Below are 1928 nucleotides of genomic sequence, written 5' to 3' on the forward strand. Positions count from 1 at the left end.
GGTAAGTGTCTAAAATTTTAAAAATATTAGTGATATTAAGTAGCTGACAATGTAATAAAGTATTTGCAAAGAAAATGCTACAGTTGTTTATTATTAGGTATTGTAAACTTAGCTATGTTTTCTGTTATACATACCTTAGTTAGGGTTCTCCTGAAAGCAGAGCCTGAGAAAAGGATTTGGAATGTGGCAGTTTATTTGAGAAGTGAAAAAAAAAATCCATTTCCATCGAGTTGGTTTTAACTCATAGCGACCCTATAGGACAGAGTAGAACTGCCCCATAGAGTTTCCAAGGGGTGCCTGGTGGATTCCAACTGCTGACCTTTTGGTTCACAGCTGTAGCACTTAACAACTACACCACCAAGGTTTCCGAAAGTCTACAGCTCAGTATTCCCAGGCAGTCTCCCATTCAAGTACTAAGAAGGCCCAACCCTGCTTAGCTTCTGAGATCAGAGGAGATCAGGCATGTTCATGGTGGTATGGCTGTAGACAAATAACCCATTGCCGTCAAGTGGATTCGGACTCATAGTGATCCTATAGGACAGAGAACTGCCCCTAGGGTTTCCAAGGAGCTGCTGGTGGATTCGTACTGCCCACCTTTTGGTTAGCAGACGAGGTCTTAACCACTCTGCCACCAGGGCTCTTGGGAAGTGAAAATAAGGGGATACATGAGAAGAGAGTGAAGTAGAAAAAATGGAAAGTCAGTATCAGGGCACCACTGTGGACAACAGGTGTTGAATGCTGTCTTAGTCATCTAGTGCTACACTAACAAGAATACCACAAGTGGATGGCTTTAACAAAGAGAAATTTATTCTCTCACAGTCCAGTAGGCTACAAGTCCAAATTCAGGGCATCAGCTCCAAGGGAAGGCTTCAAGTCCAAATTCAGGGCATCAGCTCCAGGGGAAGGCTTTCTTTGTCAGCTCTGGAGGAAGGTCCATATCGTCAATCTTCCCTTGGTCTGGGAGCTTCTCTGCGCAGGAACCTCAGGTCCAAAGGACGTGCTCTGCTCCTGGCACTGTTTTCTTGGTGGTATGAGGTTCCCCAACTCTCTGCTTGCTTCCCTTTCCTTTTATCTCTTGAGAGATAAAAGGTGGTGCAGGCCACACCCCAGGGAAACTCCCTGTAAATTGGATCAAGTATGTGACCTGGGTAAGGGTGGTGTTACAATCCCACCCTAATTCTCTTTAACATAAAATTACAATCACAAAATAGAGGATAACCGTATAACACTGGGAATCATTGCCTAGCCAAACTGATACACACATTTTTGGGAGAAAACAATTCAATCCATGAAAAATGCTTCCTGAGAAGTATTCAGAATGTCTTCCAGAAGGGCTGGAGTTTGGAACATTCATTCACTGCCTCCCATCTCTCGTTAGTTCAGTGTTGGCCACAGGGGTTTACTCCTCTATGCTTCTAGGTCATACTTGCACAAGGGCTGAATGGGTGCTTGCAATGTGGGAGAAGCTCTGAGGCCAAAAGCAAAAAACACACTACTGGTGCTTGAGATACAATGCTGTCAGAACAAGGTGTGTCTGAATTTGAATGGAACTGTTGATTGCAGCTGTGGCTACAATCAGAGCTGGTTCAATGGGATGTGATGCAGCATTTCATTACACGATCTTTTTCTTTTGTTTTATATTTCCCTGTTTTTCATAACGAATATTCATTCCTTGTAAAAGGAAATAACTTTATTGTAAAAGCATCTTGGTAAAATGCATTTCCCCTCAGTTACAGAAAGGAAGGATTGCATGAAGTATTTTTAGTATTTACATTCACAGACTCATCCATTTAAATATCTTACTGCAAACTTTAGAATTGCTTCAAATACCCACAAATTTTATAAATTGTTTGTATGGTCATCAATCAAATGCACTGACATGGAAACACTGGCTTACCAAGATGCGAAGTCTAGCAACAGATCTTTCT

General features: G+C 42.1%; 1 pseudogene; it reads right to left on the reverse strand.

Moving 5' to 3' along the window:
* Positions 1–371: 371 nt before the first annotated feature.
* On the reverse strand, positions 372–488 carry LOC111822372 (uncharacterized; annotated as a pseudogene).
* Between the last annotated feature and the right edge of the window lie 1440 nt (positions 489–1928).

The sequence above is a fragment of the Trichechus manatus genome, unplaced genomic scaffold, assembly GCF_000243295.1.
Source record: "Trichechus manatus latirostris isolate Lorelei unplaced genomic scaffold, TriManLat1.0 scaffold00166, whole genome shotgun sequence".
Taxonomy (NCBI): Eukaryota; Metazoa; Chordata; class Mammalia; order Sirenia; family Trichechidae; genus Trichechus; species Trichechus manatus.